Genomic DNA, 19,974 nt, shown 5'->3' with positions numbered 1-19,974 from the left:
AAGGAAGGTAAAAAGCAGTATGTCAAGGGTGGTAATCTCTGGATTGCTGTCCATGAAACACAACAGTGAGAGTGGGTATGTCAGATGAATGTGTGGCTGGAGTTGTTGCATTGGGTAGAGGTTCAGATTCGGGGATCGTTGGGATCTCTTCTTGGGAAGGTATGATCTGTAGAAAAAGGACAGGTTGCACCTGAACAGAAGGGGGACTAAACGTCATGGCAGGCAGATTTGCTGGAGCTGTTGGGGAGGGTTCAAACTCATTTGACAGGAGGACGGGACCAGAATGAAAGGGCAGTGGACAGGGCAGAAGATACACAAATACATATAGTTATGCAGAGAGAATGTGAGAAAAGATGGGCAGTCGGTTCGGCAAAATGGCAAATGTAAGGTAAACAATTTAATGGGAGTATTTTCGAACAAAGAAACTGAAAAGGGTGCTGAATACAGCACTAAAGGTCTTGTATTTAAATGTCTGCCGTACAAGAAATAAGGTTGATGATTTAGTAGCGCAAATGGAAGTTCACAGGTATGACATTGTGTCACGATTGAGTATGGTTGAAAGGAGACCACTAAATATCCATGGATACACAGTGTATCAGAAGGAGAGGAAAATAGGTAGAGCAGTTGGGGTGGTTCTGCTGGTTAAAAAATGGAATTAAAACTTTGGACTGTGGAGACATTGGATCAGAAGATATAGAATCATGAATATATGAATTCAGAAACTGTAAGGGTAAAATGTCCCTGATGGGAGTTGTATACAGGCATTAAAACAGTAGCTAGGATGTGGCATGCAAACTACAGATGGAGATCAAGAAGGCACGTAAAAAGGGTAATGTTACATTCGTTTTGGGGGATTTCAGTATGCAGGCTGATTGGGAAAACCAGGTAGGTATTGGATCCCAAAGATTTTTTGGAAGTCTTCAGCATGGCTTCTAAGAACAGCTTGTGGGTGAGTCAACCAGGGAAATGGCAATTCTAGATTGGGCATTGTGTAATGAACTAGAGTTGATAAGGGAGCTGAAGGTACGGGAACCCTTAGGAGGTAGTGATTATAATTTGATACAATTCACCCTGTAGTTGGAGAGGGAAAAAAATAACATTAGGCAGGTCAATATATAAAGGGGACTACAGAGGTATGAGAGAGGAACAGGACAAAGTTGATCAGAATGGCATACTAGCAGGGAGGATGGCAAAACAGCAATGGCTTGAGTTGCTGTGGGAGGGGCAGGACACGAATATTCCAAAACACAAGAAATATTTGAATGGGAAAAAAATGACACAACTGTGGCTGACAAGTCAAAGGCAAAATAAAAAACCATACAAGAAAGCAAAAATTATGGGACGGTAGAGGAGAGGGAAGCTATTAAAAGCTTACAGAAGGAAACTAAGAAGGTCATTTGGAAGGGAAAGAAGAAGCTTATCAAAAAGGACTCTCAAAGCTTCTTTAAGTAAATTAAGAGTAACAAAGATGTGACAGAAATTACACTGGAAAAATTCTAATTGGAGACAAGAAGATGGTAGCGGAACTAAAATGAGCATTTTGCATCAGTCTTGATTGTGGAAGACATCAACAGGACTTGCAAGAGAAGAGAGGTGAATGCAGTCATGATCGTCAGAGAGAAGGTGCTTGGGAAGTTAAAAGGCCAAAGGATAGATAAGTCTCCCAGAACAGATGGAATGCACCCGCGGGTTCTTGAACAAGTAACTACAGAGATTGTGGAGGAATTATTAATGATCTTCCAAGAATCAATAGAATCTGGCATGGTTTCAGAGGACATGAGAAATTGCAATGATCACTCTGCTATTTAAAAATGATGGAAGGCAGCGGAAAGGAAGTTATAGACCAGTTTGCCTAACATCAGTGATCAGGAAGTTGTTGGAGTCGGTTGTCAGGGATGAAGTTACGGAGTACCTAGAGGAGCATTACAAGATAGGCTAAAGTCAGCATGGTTTCCTTTAGGGAAAATCTTGCTTGACAAACCTACTGCAATTATTTAAGGAAATTGCAAAAGAGATGAGACAAAGGAGATGGTAGTGGATTTAATATGTTTGGACTTTCAAAAGGCCTTTGACAAGGTGTCACAGATGAGGCTTCTTTATCAGATGAGAACCCATGGAATGACTAGAAAGATACTAACATGGTTCGAGCCTTAGCTGAATGGCAGGTAACAGAGAGTGGGAATAAAGGCTGGTTGTAAAGGTAAAGATTCCATTATTGTCACATAATATTACATTTAGAATGTAATATAAATGAAATTATTTAACTCTTGTCTACCATAAGGCAGACAAAGAGACACCACTTTGTCCAGCACTCCTCACAGAAACCTGCAGCACTTGGTGTTCCTAGACAGTCTCCCCTCCAAGAATTGACCAGTCCTAAGGCTGCTTAGCTTCCAAGATCAGATTGGTTATCAGAGTTGTTCCACGGATGTCAGGGTTGGAGCCATCTCTTTATACATTGTTTCTTAATTATTTGGATTGCAGAATAAATGGCTTTCTGGCTAAGTTTTCAGATCATACAAAGATAGGTGAAAGGCAGGTAGTGGTGAGGAAATGGAAAGACAACAGAGAGACTGAGTTAGATTAGGCAAATTGGGAAAGGAGTGTCAAATTAAATACTATGTTGGAAGGTGTAGGGTCATGCACTTTGATAGAAGGAATAAAAGGGCAGTCTGGTTTTTTGGACTGGTGAAAAAATTCAAAATCTGGAGGTACAAAGGGACTTGGAAATCCTTGTGCAGGTTACTTTAAAAAAGGATGCCCTCCAGGTTGGGTTGGTAATGAAGAAGGTGAATGCAATATTTGTATTTATGTTTAAAGCAACAGGATACAAGAGTAGGGATGTGATTTGGAGACTTTAAAAAGCACTAGTAAGGCCTCACTTGGAGTACAGGATACAGTGTTGTGATTCCTTATTTGAGAAAGGATGTGCTGGCATTGGAGAAGGGTCAAAGAAGATACACAAGAATGATACCTGGAGAAAAGGGTTTAAAACATGAGAATGTTTGATAGCCCTTGGACTTGGCAATCTCATAGAATCATTTTAAATATTGAAAGGCTTGGACAGACTAGATGTGGCAAAGTTATTTCCCATGATAGGGAAGAGGGATAACTTCAGGTGCAGAGGATCCCATTCACCAGAGAGTGGTGAACCTCTGGAATTTGCTATATACATCATGATGCTCTTTATCAGACTACAGTTTGGCATTCAACACCATCATCCCCTCAAAATTGATCAGCAGACTCCAAGACCTGGGCCTCAATACTCCACTGTGCAATTAGATCCTCAATTTTCTCACCTCATAACTGCAATCAGTAAGGATTGGATAGAACATCTCCGCCACGATCTCCATCAGGGCTGTGGCACCAGATGGCTGGATTCTTAACCGCCCCCCCTCCCCCGGATCTAATCACTTTACATCTATGACTGTGTGGCTTGGTACGACAATAACACCACCTACAAATATGATTATGTTACCCACTGTAGTGGGGTTGCATAAAAGGGAGTGATGAGTCTCCATACAAGGAGGGAGATTGAAAAATTGGCTGAATGGTGTACTAACCACAACCTTGCGCTCAACGTCACCCAAACCAAGGGGCTGATTGTGCACTTCAGGAGAGGAAAATCAGAGGTGTACGATCCAGTGATCATTTGGGGATGAGAGGTGGAGGGAATGAGCAAATTTAAATATGTCACAGTCACTATTTCTGAACACCTTTCCTGGACCCAACACACAAATATCATTGTGAAAAAAGCACATCATCAGCTTTACTTTCTCAGCAGTTTCTCAGGGTATCGGAAACCTTGTCAAATGTCTACAGATGTGTACCGGAAAGTATTCTGACCAGCCGTATCATGGCCTGGTATGGAAGTATAATGCAAAAATCCCTGCAAAAGGTAATGGACACAGCCCAGTACATCTCAGGCAAACGTCTCCCCACCGTCGAGAAAACCCACATGGGACGCTGCCGTTGGAGAGCAGCAACAATCATCAAGGATCCAGAGCACCCAGAACATGCTCTGTTCTCACTGCTGCCATCAGAAAAGATGTATACGTGCCACAAGACTCATACTACCAGGTTCAGGACCAGTTGCTACCCCTTCACCATCAGGCTCCAATACTAGATACTCAATTAGAAACTTATTTAACAGCTCTTACTTTGCACATTATTGAATATTTATTTTCTGTATTGCACTGTTGGTTTGCACTTCACAATTGTTTATATTTCTTTCTTTAGATCTTTTCTTTAGTGCAGTTTTTTTTTGCACTTCCGATAAGTGGAAATTCTGCTTGTCCTGCAGGAGAATCTCAGGGTTGTATGCAATGTCATGTGTGTACTCTGATCATACAAAGATAGGTGAAAGGGCAGGTAGTAGTGAACTTCTGAACTTCGACCTTTGATTGGTCATGGTTTCATAGGTCATGGGGAAGGCAGGGAGTGGGATTATGGGAGAATAAATCAGCCGATGATGGAATGGGAAGACTGGAACTTGATAGACAGAATGTCCTACTTCTGATCCTGCATCTTATGAACTTCGACCTTTGATTAGTCATGGTTTCATAAGTCATGGGGAAGGCAGGGAGTGGGGATGTGGGAGAATAAATCAGCTGATGATGGAATGGGAAGACTGGAACTTGATCGACAGAATGTCCTACTTCTGATCCTGCATCTTTTGGTCTTATTGCCATTTACCAGAACTCTAGTATCCACATACGAGCATGTCAGAGCCAAAGAATCCAGAGTCTTGTAATTGACCCCCTAACTCGCTAAAGCCTGTCCACCATCTACGAGGCTCATTTCACGAGTGTGATGGAATATTCTCCACTTTCCCAGAGGAGTGCCACTTGAACAATACTCAAGAAGGTTGGTAGCATAGAGGACTAAACAATCCTCTGGAAAGGCACCCCATGTACAATTATTCATTCACTCCACTACTAACATACAATGGCAAAAATTTGTACCATCTGAGACCTTTCTAATTTCCCATGGTTCCACCCAATGATTACCACCTTAAAGAGGCCTACACTTTAGAAGGTATTTTATTGCTCTTAATATACTTCGAGATCTTTTAGGTTTCTCCTTCATCTTTTCTGCCACAGGTATTTAATGGCCCTTTTTTGTCTTCCTAATGTCCCTCTTAAGTGTCCTTCTATATCCCTTACAGTGCTCCTGGGATACTGTCTCTATTAATATTGGGGAAGTTAAAATCATCCATTGCATCAGCCCTGTTGCTTTTACATCTTTCTGTGATCTGCCCGCATGTTTGTTCCTCTTGCTCCTGCAATCCATTGGGAAGCCAATAGCATAATTCCATCGTAAAAGAGTTGCTCAATCTTGCAACAGAATAAAGAACAAATACTGTTAAATTGAGCAAGACACGTTGTGTCCTTGGTTTATTAGGTGAGACTCCATTCCGGTCCAAACTGCACAAACTTCACCGCAGGTCGGCTAATGGCTGTATTCCACTCATGACCCAGAAGCTGACCCCAATCTCAACTGGCTGACCTGCTCAGGCATGTTTGGACTTGGGTGAGTCATCAACAGCGACCGGCCCCCACACCAAACATGTGTAAGTGTGAGGCCACGACAATGGTGATTGCACCTTCCAGTACCAAAAGTCCATTTGTCCTCATTGGACAAGCCTTCTTGGATGTCCTCTCTGAATGGGGTAGTCATGCTGGACCCTGACCGCATGCATCCCCTCATGGACTTGCCCCACCCCCACCCCCACACACCCAGAAGGCACTCAAACGCTGCTGGGCTTTTTCCACACTATGCCAACAAGGCACAGCCACTCATCAAGATCACCTCCTTCCCCCTGTCAACCAAAGCCAGAGCGGCCTTCGACCGCATCAAATCGGACATCGCTGCTGCAACATGGCACGCCATCAATGAGTCCATTCCGTTCCAAGTCGAAAGCGATGTGTCTGACTTTGCACTGGCAGCCACTTTGAATCAGGCTGGCCGGCCGGTAGCCTTCTTCTCCAGAACCCTCCAGGGTCCTGAGAGCTGACACTCCTCTGTCAAGAAGGAGGCCCAGGCCATAGTCGAAGCAGTATGTCATTGGAGACAATACCTCACTGGCAGGCGCTTTACGCTGCTGACTGACCAACGCACGGTCTCCTTCATGTTTAGCAATACCCAGTGAGGTAAGATCAAGAATGACAAAATCGCCGGGTGGAGAATCGAACTGCACGAAAACCAACACGGTCGGGTCAGATACAGCAATGAGCTCTCTGAACCCTTCTCCATTAACAATGGTGTGAAGCAAGGCTGCGTTCTCGCACCAACCCTCTTTTCAATCTTCTTCAGCATGATGCTGAACCAAGCCATGAAAGACCTCAACAATGAAGACGCTGTTTACATCCGGTACCGCACGGATGGCAGTCTCTTCAATCTGAGGCGCCTGCAAGCTCACACCAAGACACAAGAGCAACTTGTCCGTGAACTACTCTTTGCAGACGATGCCGCTTTAGTTGCCAATCAGAGCCAGCTCTTCAGCGCTTGACGTCCTGTTTTGCGAAACTGCCAAAATGTTTGGCCTGGAAGTCAGCCTGAAGAAAACTGAGGTCCTCCATCAGCCAGCTCCCCACCATGACTACCAGCACCCCCACATCTCCATCGGGCACACAAAACTCAAAACGGTCAACCAGTTTACCTATCTCAGCTGCACCATTTCATCAGATGCAAGGATCGACAACGAGATAGACAACAGACTCGCCAAGGCAAATAGTGCCTTTGGAAGACTACACAAAAGAGTCTGGAAAAACAACCAACTGAAAAACCTCACAAAGATAAGCATATACAGAGCCGTTGCCATACCCAAACTCCTGTTCGGCTCCGAATCATGGGTCCTCTATTGGCATCACCTACGGCTCCTAGTACGCTTCCACCAGCGTTGTCTCCGCTCCATCCTCAACATTCATTGGAGCGACTTCATCCCTAACATCGAAGTACTCAAGATGGCAGAGGACGACAGCATTGAATCCACGCTGTTGAAGATCCAACTGCGCTGGGTAGGTCATGTCTCCAGAATGGAGGACTATCGCCTTCCCAAGATCGTGTTATATGGCGAGCTCTCCACTGGCCATCATGTCAGAGGTGCACCAAAGTAGAGGTACAAGGACTGCCTAAAGAAATCTCTTGGTGCCTGCCACATTGACCACCGCCAGTGGGCTGATATCACCTCAAACCGTGCATCTTGGCGCCTCACAGTTCGGCAGGCAGCAACCTCCTTTGAAGAAGACCGCAGAGCCCACCTCACTGACAAAAGACAAAGGAGGAAAAACCCAACACCCAACCCCAACCAACAAATTTTCCCCTGCAACCGCTGCAACCGTGTCTGCCTGTCCCGCATCGGACTTGTCAGCCATAAACGAGCCTGCAGCTGACGTGGACATTTACCCCCTCCATAAATCTTCGTCCGCGAAGCCAAGCCAAAGAAAACTGTATCGGCCAGGTAAATTCAACGACCCGCGAGATGCCCTCTCCAGTGGTACTGTCTTGGGAATTGTCTTGGGTAAACTTGTACCACTCATTTTGTTCGTTTTAGATTGGTCACAGTGTTTGAGCTACCGAAAGAAAATAGACACACACACCGAGAGCAGTTCAGATTATACAAATGTTTATTACAAATTCAAAAGCTGATTTCACACTACAATATGCAAGCCCTTCCCAACTATACTTATCAACGCTTGGACTGATCCCAACTGCTGAAGGAAGGCAACGACTGCACACTTGTAGTAGGTTGTCAGGGTGCCGGTAGCAGCTTCTCCACCTCCCTTGACCGGGACATTGGCTGGACTCCAGCAGTTCTTCTTCTTCTTGCTGAGAGATGTTACCACCTCTCGGAGAGTCTCAAACTTCAGCAGCGGGACCATGGCTTATATTACCCAAAAACTGCTTACCCAAGCACCTATTCCCAGCACAGCAAGAAAGATAAGCGAGCAAGCTAGCATGCTAGGCTTCTAATGAATAACATAATTTTCAGATCACTTTGAATACAATGGTTTAGTTTGCATCAAGGCTAGGCCTCTGACAGTCTGTGGCCAAAACAAGCAAGAAGATTAAATGTTCTTGGTACACAGATGTCCTTTCGTCAGATAACAGCATCTCTGGCCCCTTGGTGGAATTTAGCTTATGTCTGCTGATTCTAAAACACAAGCAGGTTCTCAGCCTTACAGAACTCAGAGCTGCAAGTTTAAAAAAAACAGGTTAGAATCTTCCATTACAGGTACTTGCGCCAACATGCAACTGGATAGGCTGCAGAAACTCCATGAGGAGCTCTGTCATCCAGGGGTCACTAGGTTTGCGCACTTTGTCAAAGCTCGCAACCTGCCCTACACGGTCGAGGAGATTCGCTCCATGACCCGAGCCTGCCCAGTGTGCGCTGAGTGCAAGCCTCACTTCCATCCAGAGAATACCCACATCATCAAAGCCACCCGCCCTTTTGAGCATCTCAGCATAGACTTCAAGGGGCCCTTATCGTCGACCATCTGTAACACCTACATCCTTATGGCCATCGACGAGTACTCCCATTTCCCGTTCGCTGTGCCTTGCTTGGACATGAATGCCTCCTCAGTTATAAAGGCCCTGCACAGCATCTTCGCCATCTTCAGATAACCCAGTTACATCCACAGTGAAAGGGGGTACTCGTTTATGAGCGCAGAGCTGCGGCAGTACCTTCTGGAGCATGGTATTCCTTCAAGCAGGACCACCAGCTATAACCCACGCGGTAATGGGTAAGTCAAAAGAGAGAATGCCACCGTCTGGAAGACGGTTACGCTTGCCCTCCGGTCCAAAGGTCTCCCCACCTCTCACTGGCAGGATGTGCTCACTAGTGCCCCACACTCCATTCGCTCCCTCCTATGCACCGCGACCAATTCCACCCCCCATGAAAGGATGTTCTCTTTCCCGAGTAAATCCGAGTTGGGTACAACCATATCGGCATGGCTCACGGTTCCCGGTCCAGTCCTTTTACGACGCCATGTCCAGTACTCTAAGAATGACCCCTTGGTTGACCGAGTGACTCTGCTCCATGCGAACCCGCATTATGCCTACGTTGAGTACCTGGACGGACGGGAGGACACAGTCTCGGAAAGGGACCTAGCCCAAACTGGATCAGGCATAGCAGTGCCTTTAATCCAACCTCCCCCTATTCCTTCTCCCCCAGGTCATGTGCTTGAACAGAGGGACCAGCACCACCCCACCAGCTCAGGCCAGACTGTTGACAACACCGTTGGGGAATTGAGTGAAGCAGTGGCCGCACCCTAATGGCCTGCCGACGACAGGACTCCGGCAATCCCAATCCCAGCACCATAGCGGTCACGCCGGATGGTCAGGCCCCCTGACCGGTTCAGCCCCTAACCTTCAATCACCCCGGGGTCGGTTCTCAAAGAAGGGGTGAATGTGATAGTACAGATTCTATCACCAAGCGTTGTCTCCGCTCCATCCTCAACATCCATTGGAGCGCTCACACCCCTAACGTCGAGGTACTCGAGATGGCAGAGGTCGACAGCATCGAGTCCACGCTGCTGAAGATCCAGCTGCGCTAGATGGGTCACGTCTCCAGAATGGAGGACCATCGCCTTCCCAAGATCGTATTATATGGCGAGCTCTCCACTGGCCACCGTGACAGAGGTGCACCAAAGAAAAGGTACAAGGACTGCCTAAAGAAATCTCTTGGTGCCTGCCACATTGACCACCGCCAGTGGGCTGATAACGCCTCAAACCGTGCATCTTGGCGCCTCACAGTTTGGCGGGCAGCAGCCTCCTTTGAAGAAGACCGCAGAGCCCACCTCACTGACAAAAGGCAAAGGAGGAAAAACCCAACACCCAACCCCAACCAACCAATTTTCCCTTGCAACCGCTGCAATCGTGTCTGCCTGTCCCGCATCGGACTGGTCAGCCACAAACGAGCCTGCAGCTGACGTGGACTTTTTTTACCCCCTCCATAAATCTTTGTCTGCGAAGCCAAGCCAAAGAGAAAAGAAAAAGAGATGGTAGTGTAAGTAGAATGACTATGATAGTATAAGGGGGCAGCCAACGAGGAGCGGCCCAGTTAGTGACTGGTCCAGTGAAGGAGTGGGTCCTTGAGGCTTTGGCTCAAGAGGCTTGTGACACAATGAAGGAGTGGGTCCTTGAGGCTTTGGCTTGAGAGGCTTGTGGCATAGTGAAGGAGTGGGTCCTTGAGGCTTTGGCTCAAGAGGCTTAGGTGAGCACAGGCTGAGGATGAGCATGTCTGGACTAAAGGTAAGACATTCACGGTTAATTTAATGAGGTGTGAGAAGAAAGAGGCAGGATGAGCGTGAGGGCAGTTTTCTGCTCTCAATGTCACATGTGGGAAGTCCCGGACATCCAAGTGTGCACAAAGTGGGCTGAGCTGCAGCGTCTAACGGACCAAGTCAGGGAACTTGAGCTGCAGCTTGATGACCTCTCTCTGGTTAGGGAGAATGAGGCTATCGTAAACAAGAGCTACAGGCAGGTGGTCGCACAGGGGCCATGGGAGGAGGGGCAGTGGGTTACCATTAGGAGGAGGAAAGGGAGGGGTCAGGTTCATGTGCAAGCACCTGAGTCTGATATCCTCAGAAATCAGTGCTCCACCTTGAGTACTGAGGAGGTGGATAGTCAGACTATGGTGGGCAGAGGTGTGGTGTCAACCTATGTGGCCCAGAAAGTTAGGGATAAAAGGAAAAGGGCAATATTCATAGGTGATTCAATGGTTAGGAGGCCAGACAGAGGTCTTTTTGGATGCGATAAGGAAAACCCGATGGGACTATGTGTGTGCAGAGCATCCTAAAAGGGGAGGGTGAGGAGCTTGAGGTTGTGGTACATGTTGGTACCAATGATGTTGGAAGGAAGGAGGTAGTGGTCCTGCAGAATGAGTATAGGGAGTTGGGTAGGGAACTTAAGAGGAGGACCGCTAAGGGTGTAATTTCTGGATTGCTTCCTGTGCCATGTGAAAGTGAGGGCAGAAATAGAATTAGGTGGAGGTTAAACATGGCTAAAGGGGTGGAGTAAGAGACTGGGTTTCAAGTTCTTGGACAATAGGGACTTTGTTGGGGGGAGATGGGACCCATACCGTAATGATGGGTTACATCTTAATCCCAGAGGGACCAGTCTCCTGGTGGGGGAATTTGCTAGGGCTGTCAGGGGGTGTTTAAACTAGTATGGTTGGAGACAGGGTGTCAAGTTAAGCAGGACAGCAGGGAGAAGGTTTGTAGGCTAAGGAAGGAGGCATGTTTAAATAATTTGAGGGAGGAACAGCAGGAAGTAATAAAAAGATGTAGTGACAATCGTGAGAATGATAGAGAGGAGAAAAGGCAGAAGGTAGGATGTAGGAGATCCCTGAGAGGTATTTATTTTAATGCAAAGTGCATAGTAAGGAAGCTGGATGAGCTAAAGGTGTGGATTGACACGTGGCATTATGATGTTGTGGCCATTAGCGAGACATGGTTGAAGGAAGGTTGTGACTGGCAGTTAAATGTTCCAGGATTTCACTGCTTTAGATGTGACAGAGTTGGTGGATTAAGTGGGGGAGGTGTGGCATTACTTGCCAGGGAGGATATTACAGCAGTGCTGAGGCAAGATAGTCTGGAGGGCTCATCGAGGGAGGCAGTGTGGGTAGAATTGAAAAATAAGAAGGGTGAGGTTACTATTATGGGGAATATTATAGGCCTCCAAATGGGGAAAGGGAACTAGAAGAGCAAATGTGCAAGGAAATAGGTGAGATGTACAGTAGAAATAGCGTGGTGTTGGTTGGGAATTTCAATTTTCCAAAAATAGATTGGGAAACGCAGTCAGTAAAAGGGCAGGATGACTTAGTATTTATGCATTGTGTTCAGGATTGCTTTTTGCAGCAATATGTTGAGACGCCAACTAGAGGGGGAGTGGTGTTAGATCTGTTGTTTGGGAATGAAATGGGTCAGGTGATGGAGGTGAGCATTGGAGAGAACTTCGGATCCAGTGCTCATGGGTCCATTAGTTTTAACTTAATGAAGGAAAGGGATCGGTTGGGTCCGATGCTGAAGGCCTTCGAGTGGGGAAAGGCCAGATTTGGAGAAATGAAAAGGGATTTGCAGAGAGTTATGTGGGCTGATCTTTTTGCCGGAAAGGATATAGAGGAAATTTGGAGGGCATTTCGGGGTGAGATTTTGAGAGTACAGGATCTTTATGTTCCAGTCAGGCCAAAAGGGAAGACTAAAGGATCGAGAGAGCTGTGATTTTCTGGTGAAATTAAGAAGTTGGTTCGGGACAAGCGGGAGATCAATACTAAATATAAAAAACAAGGGGTTGAGGAGATGTATGGTCATTACTTAGATTGCAGGAAGAACCTTAAGAGAGAAATTAGAAAGGCAAAAAGAAGGTATGAGGTGTCCATAGCTAATAAGGCAAAGGTGAATCCTAAGGGTTTTTACAGATATGTGAACAGTAAAAGGAGGGTTAAGGTTAGAATAGGTCCACTGGATGATGGGACTGGTGAACTATGTAAGGAACCGTATGAGATGGGAGAAATGTTGAACAATTTTTTCTTGTCCGTATTCATGAGGGAAAGGGACATTGGGCTATACGAGATAAGAGAGGCAAAGGGCTTAGTTATAGAGAGGATAGGGATTAGTAAAGCAAGGGTTTTGGAGCTTCTAGGGTTAATTAAAGTGGATAAGTCTCCTGGTCCTGATGGGATATTTTACAGGACTTTAAGGGAGGTCAGGGACAAATAGCTGGGGCACTGACAGTGATTTTTCAAAGATCACTGGAGGAGGGGGTGGTACCACAGGATTGGAGGGTTTCAAATGTAGTTCCATTGTTCAAAAAAGGCAGTAGGTGTAGGCCAAGTAATTATCGGCCAGTAAGTTTGACTTCGAGGATGGGGAAGTTTATGGAGGATATTCTTCAAGATAGTATATATGCATTTCTGGACAGGTGGGAATTGATTAGAGGCACCCAGCATGGGTTTGTAAAAGGAAAGTCATGTTTGACGAACCTTGTTGAGTTTTTTGAGGAAGTGACAAAAATGGTGGATGAAGGTAGAGCGGTGGATGTGATCTATTTGGATTTTAGTATGACTTTTGATAAGGTCCCACATGGAAGGTTAATAAGGAAGGCTTCATCACTAGGAATTAGTAGAGAGATAGTGACACAGGTTCAGAGGTGGCTGGAAGATAGACAGCAGAGAGTCATGGTAGACAACTATATGTCAGGTTGGAGGCCTGTGACAAGCGGGGTGTCTCAGGGATTGGTTCTGGGTCCCTTGTGGTTTATAATTTATATTAACGATTTAGAGGAGGGTGTGGTTAACTAGGTAAGCAAATATGCGGATGATATGAAAAAAAGGAGAGTGTTGGATAGTGAGGTAGAGTTTCTTGGATTACAGAAGGATTTGGTTTGTTTGGAAGAGTGGGCTGAAAGATGGAATTCAATGTAGACAAATGTGAGGTGTTGCATGTCGGTAAAAATAACCAGAATAGGACATATGCAGTTAAGGGGAGGGCAATGAGGCATGCAGAGAAGCAAAGGGACCTGGGGGTTATGGTACAGAGTTTATGGAAGGTGGATTCCGATGTAGACAAGGTTGTTAAGAAGGCATATTGTCTGCTGGCCTTCATAAATCATAGTATAGAGTATAGGAGCTGGGAAGTGATGCTGCAGCTGTTTAAGGCATTGGTGAGGCCTGGTTTGGAGTATTGTGTTCAGTTCTTGTCTCCAAATTATAGGAAAGATATAGATAAGGTGGAGAGGGTGCAGAGAAGATTTACAAAAATGTTGCCTGACTTACAACATCTAGAGTACAGAAAAAGGTTAGGAGACTGGGACTTTATTCATTGGAATGTAGACGACTGAGAGGGGACTTGATGGAGGTATTTAAAATTATGAAAGGACTAGATAGACTGGACATAAACAGACTCTTTCCCCTGAGGGCAGGGAAGGTTGGAACAAGAGGGCATGAGTTAAGGGTAAGGGGGGAAAACTTTAGGAGAAATATTAGAGGATGCTTTATCATACAGCGAGTGGTGGCAGAACAGAATGATCTTCCAAATGAGATAGTTGCAGCAGGGTCCCTCTGTCATTTAAGAGAAGGTTGGATGTGTACATGGAGGTGAGGGTGTTGGAGGGTTATGGGTGAAGAGCGGGAGGGTTGAGCTAGTGGAGTTGTTCTGGTGAATCGGTGCAGACTCGAAGGGCCGACATGGCCTGTTTCTGCTCCGTAAATGGTTATATGGTTATAAGTACATACATATATTAGTTTTTACCAGAGTCTTTGTTTCTATCCCAACAAAATGCCGATCAGCCTACTAGTTCAATTGATGCATCTGGGATAAGTGAATTTAGCCATGTCTCTGTTATTAACAGTGTGGTTAAACCACTATTGCATATATTTGCATCCCATATGAAAATGTCTCGACCTTTCCTGGTTGACCCTGCTCTCACTGGCCAGATCATGGCTCCTCCCCTTTCTTCTCCATAAAGGCTGCAATGCCACAAGTCTGCCCCCAGTTTGAGTCTGGGTCAATGTGACCAACACATCTCTTGAAAATAAGAGCCTTCAGTCTCAGTAACTTCAGTCTTTGTGTAATTGATCATGCGTCACTTTTATTTGAAAGATGTTTGGAACATGGACAAGTTCATGAAGTTGGATCACCTGGAAATCAACCCGAGAAAACCCAAAGCAACCAAAAAGTTCGGGCTTTGGCACCGCTGCTTTGAAAAGTTCCTCACAGCTTCTGCAGCAGTGATCCAGGACGATGAGGATCAGCTCCATCTGCTATACACGTACATCGGGCATTGAGTCTACCAGATGGTCCGGGACTGCCAGTCATAGGGAGCTGCAATGGACACCCTGAAGGACCAGTATAAATTTTGTGTGAACGAGGTCTATGCACAGCACGTACTCCACTCACGCAGGCAGAAACCCAGAGAAACCTTCAAGGGCCCTGCAGGAAGTTGCAAGGGACTGCAACTGCCAGGCTGTGAGTGCATAACAACACACACAGCTGCTAATCAGGGATGCCTGCATAACAGGCATCTGCTCCGACTACGTGAGACAGAGGTTATTTGAACAGAGACAACTGAGCCTACCTCAAACCATTGAACTGGCGAACACTCAAGAGGTGGCCATCCACAACACTGAATTATTCTCCACAAACATGCTGTCATCTTGGCAGGTGAGATCACAAGCCCCTCCTGTCCTGAGTTGACCATAACTGCTGTTAGCGACCACACGACGTTCTACTTCTGCGGGAAGGCTAAGCATCTGAGGAAACGCTGCCCTGCCAGGGACGTCGTCTACTCCAACTGCGGGAAGAAGGGACACTTCGCGAATGTCTGCAAGTCCAAACTAGTCCTGAATTCCAGCAGCACCGCATGCATGGAGGGAGCAGCCACCTTCGATGCCATCCCTTCCAGGGACCTAGGAGGGCCACACACATGCACCACAGAGCCAGCTGTCTGTGATGACGTCACTTCAGTCTTCTCCCATTTTTCTTCTGGCAAACCATGATGGGACCACCTGCATGCCATGGGGGTCAGCATCTCTGGCATCTCTGGACCGCCAACGGAACTCCTCAGATCACAAAATAACACTGGCATCAGTAACCATGGAAAGACCCCATCAATTCTACGGATCCATGATGGACATTCAGGTAAATGGCCAAACCCACCGCTTGCCTATTTCACAGTGGAAGCTTCATTTACCCAGACACTTCACAGCACTCATGGCGTCCAAATCTTACTCAGCAAAAATTTGTGGCAGTTGCACAGTAACACACTGTCTGGGACATGGTATATCATGAATTTGCACTCCTCATCCTGCCACAGCTCTGTGCAACCATCCTTCTGGGATTAGACCTACAGTGTAACCTGAAGAGCATCACCATGGAGTACGATGGGCCTCACCACGTGGCTAACCATCATCACCAAACCCAATCACCATATCGAACATGCGTTCTTCTCCATGCTCCGGATCTCTCCTCCACCTCTGTTCGTCAATCTCACCCCTGACTGTCAGCCCGTTGCCAATAAAAGTCGGTGATATTGTGCCAGAGACAGGGCATTCATTCAATCAGAGCTAAAAGGCCTTCTCGTTGAGGGGGTGATGGAACAGAGAATGAGCCCCTTGGAGAGCCCAAGTAGTGCTGGTAAAAGGTGGGGAGAAGCATTGGATGGTCATAGATTACTCCCAGACCATCAATAGGTTCACTAGGCTGGATGCATAATCCCCTGCTGTTTGCAGCTGACATGGTCAACCAGATTGCACGATACAAGGTCTTCTCCACCATAGACCTTCAGTCTGCCTACCTCCAGCTCCCCATTCTCCATGAAGATCACCAGTAGACCGCCATCGAGGTGGATGGCCAGCTTTACCATTTCTTGAGGGTTTCCTATAGATTCACGAATGAAGTCTCAGTCTTTCAGAGGAAGATAGATCGGATGGTGGACAAACATGGGCTGCAGGCCACTTTCCCCATATCTCGACAATGTCACCATCTATGGCCATGATCAGCAAGACCATGATAGGAACCTCCAGAAATTCCTTCCCATTGCAAAATGCCTTAATTTGACATATAACACAGCGAAGTGTGTCTTCATCCTAGCTATACTAGACTGCATTGTGGAGAATGGAGTCATAGGCCCTGACCCGGACCAGAATTCACCCCCTGTTAGAACTTCCACTTCCCCACTGCCCCAAGTCCTTGAAAAGGTGACTGGGGTTTTTCTCTTATTACGCTCAGTTATGCGGAGAAGGCCCGACCCCTCATTAGGGCCATCTTTTCCCCCCAGTCAGCAGAAGCCTGTGAGGCATTCAACTGGATTAAAGTTGATATTGCAAAGGCCACAATGGACGAATCCATCCCATTCCACATGGAGAGCAATGCGTCAGACTTTGCCTTGGCTGCCACACTTAACTAGGTGGGCAGGCCTGTAGCATTTTCTCACCCACCCTCCATGGTCGTGAGATCTAGCACTCCTCCATCAAGAAAGAGGCCCAAGCTATTGTCGAAGTGGTACGGCACTGGAGATATTATCTCACCGGAAAGCATTTTACCCTGCTGACTGGCTAATGGGCCTTTATGTTTAATAATCAGCAGTGGGGTAAAATCAAAACTGATAAAATTCTGAGGTAGAGAATCGAACTTTCCACCTCCAATTATGACATACTGTACCGGCCAGGAAAGCTCAATGAACCCTCGGGGGACTTGCGCCAATGCGCAAGTGGATCGACTGCAGACACTGCATGACAGCCTCTTCCACCCAGGATCACCCATTTCATTCACTTCATCAAGGCCTGAAATCTCCCCTACTCCAGTGAGGACATCAGATTGCTGACCCCAAATTGCTGGGTCTGTGCAGAGTGCAAACCATGCTTCTACCAGCCCAACCAGTCACACCTGATTAAGGCCACTCACCCCTTTGAATGTCTAAACATGGACCCCTACCCTCCATGGTCCATCAACATCATCGATGAATACTCACAGTTCCTCTTTGCCATCCCTTGCCCAGACATGACAGCAGCTACTGTCATAAAGGCTCCGAGCAATCTGTTCACCATTTTCAGATACCCCTTTAACGTCCACACCGACAGGGTTCGTCCTTCATGAGCAACGAGCTTCGTCTATATTTGCTGTGTAAGAACATCACCTCTAGACAGACCACCAGCTGTAACCCCAAAGGGAATGACTAGGTGGAGTGGGAGAACAGCACAGTCTGGAAGTCCAAGGGCCTCCCCGTCCCCCACTGGCAAGAGGTCCTCCCAGCAGTGCTTCACTCTATCTGGTCCCTCCTGTCTACGGCCACCAACGAGACACCACATGAGAGACTGTTTACATTCCACAGGAGATTGGCATCGGGAAACACCTTCCCCACCTGGCTGATGTTCCCCGGGCCTGTCCTACTCCATAGGCACATGAGGACACATAAGTCTGGCCCTCTGGTCAAGAGGGAGCAGCTGCTCCATGAAAATCAATAGTACACCTATGCAGTATTCCTGGATGGGCACGAGGACATGGTATCTATCCGGGACCTGACACAAGCAGGAGCTTCTGGATTCCCAACCAGTGGACAGGTATGCCCTTTCCCAGCTCTCCAGGGCCGACTTCCCAACCCTCACCACCCCTGCCAACCTAACAGTCAGCACACACACCCCTACCCCCCTCGGCCCAGCCAAATATCCCCGCCAGGCCAACCAGGAAGGATCAGCTGAAACCGACAGAAACCACTACAGAACCCCAGACGGGGGCTCGTGGGTCACTACACCAAAGAAGACTGCCAAACAGACTGAACTTATAAGAGTCAGCTGACCATATCACACACACTGGGACTTTCTTTTAAAAGAGGGGGTGAAAGTGGTGAAAGCTCTATTGTACATATTTGTCATATGTAAATTACATGACCTTTCCTGATTGACCCTGCTTTCACTGGCCAGCTCATGCCTCCTCCCATTTTTTTCCCCACAAAGACTAGCATGCCACAACTCTGCCCCCAGTTCGAGTCCAGATCAGTGTGAGCAATCAATACAGGGATGATGTCCATCTCTTCCAAATAAAAGCCTTCAGTTTTAGCAGCTTCAGTCTTTGTGCAATTGATCGTGCATCAAACAGAATATAACAGTCCTCAATGAGTTTGTATGCCAAGATCTTCTATTTAAATTCATCAATTTTGTTGGTAATTTTGTTGATAAAAAAAATACTGGGTAGCAGTGGATTGTATGATTGTCTCCTAAGCCTGTCTAATATGCCGGACCAGCATCTGCGCTTCTGCTTCCTGTATCTCCTCTTCCTCCGACTCCTGCCAGACCCAACAATGATCAACAAAGGGCTGGTGTGCATACAACCTCCCCCGGCAGACTACGTGAACACGGAAACAGATCCACATCGGGCCTGCTACAGTGTAAACCTAAGTTCAAAAAAATCCTGTGTACTGCAGATGGGGTTCACACATCCAAACCAGACTTTAACGAGAAAATCTATACATGAAAACATGTGTAGAATGCACCAAAAGGAAGATCCTGGAGCTGCTGTAACGTATGATTCTGTTCATTAACAATTCTCATTCCTCCAGTTACATTATCCACAAGACTCTGCTTTTTCTTTTTATGTATATTAAAATTCCTTCATGTAATTACATGGTTTGATGATTGGTAATGAATAGAAATGAGTTTCTCTCAAATAGTGTTAATGAATATCAAGATGAGATTTCTGAAATGAGACTGATTTGTAAGCACTGACCTTTAGCTGTGGATTGTTGGTCAGTCCCATATGGATTTCTGACCTTGCCATTTTCTTTACTTCAATTGTTGCAAATTTAAAATATGTTGCAATATGTAAAATTTGCCTTCAGTGAAAAAGTTGAGGTTCATTTTTTATTATTGGCCGCCATCCACATAACACTTGAAGGATGTCCCACTCTGAACAATCCCAACACCCGTACAGTTTTGACACCAATCCCAGGGGTTATTGAGGACGGACTGAAATCTGATACCTTTAGCGATGGAATGATTTACAAAATGATGATCTACAGGCTAATCTCTTTCAACAGGCTGCCCAACAATGCAACAACTTTGGAATTATTTATCAGGTAAATTCGATGTGAATCTTTGTGAAGCACCAAAGTCCTGCAAATGCTACAATTGCGGAACAAGCCCAGAAATGCTGGAGGACCTCAGCAAGTTTGAAGCATCAGGAGGCCAAGATATATAACTGACGTTTTGGACTTAAGCCTTTCTTCAAGGATCTTTTAGCGGTGGCCAATTAAAAATAAAACCAAACATTAAAAAACTTGTAATTTCTCATTACATCAGTTGTACTCGGTCGGTGCCAGCAGCAAGTCTCATGTTCATTTTCTCTAAAAAGGCATAATGAGGCTTTCAAACTTTTTACTGGTGAGATACAACCATCAATGGTATGAAAGAGGCCAGAAGATAAATAGTGTTCAGAAGCGGGAACCAAAGGTGATTTTGATGAAGAAATCATGAAAGCT

General features: G+C 46.2%; 1 long non-coding RNA gene across 1 annotated transcript; it reads left to right on the top strand.

Annotated features, from left to right (window-relative positions):
- LOC138753763 (uncharacterized) lies at positions 1–19,758 on the top strand. Its single transcript, XR_011351414.1, has 3 exons — positions 1–75; positions 4,699–4,866; positions 19,534–19,758. It is a non-coding gene; the product is annotated as an uncharacterized lncRNA (long non-coding RNA).
- The last annotated feature ends 216 nt before the right edge of the window (positions 19,759–19,974 follow it).

This window comes from Narcine bancroftii, chromosome 1 (assembly GCF_036971445.1).
Source record: "Narcine bancroftii isolate sNarBan1 chromosome 1, sNarBan1.hap1, whole genome shotgun sequence".
Taxonomy (NCBI): Eukaryota; Metazoa; Chordata; class Chondrichthyes; order Torpediniformes; family Narcinidae; genus Narcine; species Narcine bancroftii.
The sequence above is the reverse complement of the archived record's forward strand: the minus strand, read 5'-3'. Positions and strand labels throughout refer to the sequence as shown.